The sequence below is a fragment of the Trachymyrmex septentrionalis genome, unplaced genomic scaffold, assembly GCF_001594115.1.
Source record: "Trachymyrmex septentrionalis isolate Tsep2-gDNA-1 unplaced genomic scaffold, Tsep1.0 scaffold60, whole genome shotgun sequence".
In the NCBI taxonomy this organism is placed as follows: domain Eukaryota; kingdom Metazoa; phylum Arthropoda; class Insecta; order Hymenoptera; family Formicidae; genus Trachymyrmex; species Trachymyrmex septentrionalis.
The window spans coordinates 4,638,970-4,639,247 of NW_017305779.1; positions in this window are offsets into that span (position 1 = coordinate 4,638,970).

Consider the following 278-nt stretch of genomic DNA (forward strand, 5'->3'; position numbering starts at 1 on the left):
TAAAACGCGACTGACTTCAACTGATTCAACAACCGCGCCAGCACGTCGCGGCACGGAGTGCCACGCCGAAAATCACCGAGGGTGAACGATCCCACGAACCAATGGAGGTTCCTGAGAATTCTACGAAATATACAATTCCGATTCGACACCCCGCGTTTCTAGAAGATACAAATTAATTATTTCGATCTGTATATGTACGTATAAAAAATGATAAATGTTATATACTCTGTCTCTCTCTCTCTCTCTCTCTCTCTCTCTCTCTCTCTCTCTCTCTCTCT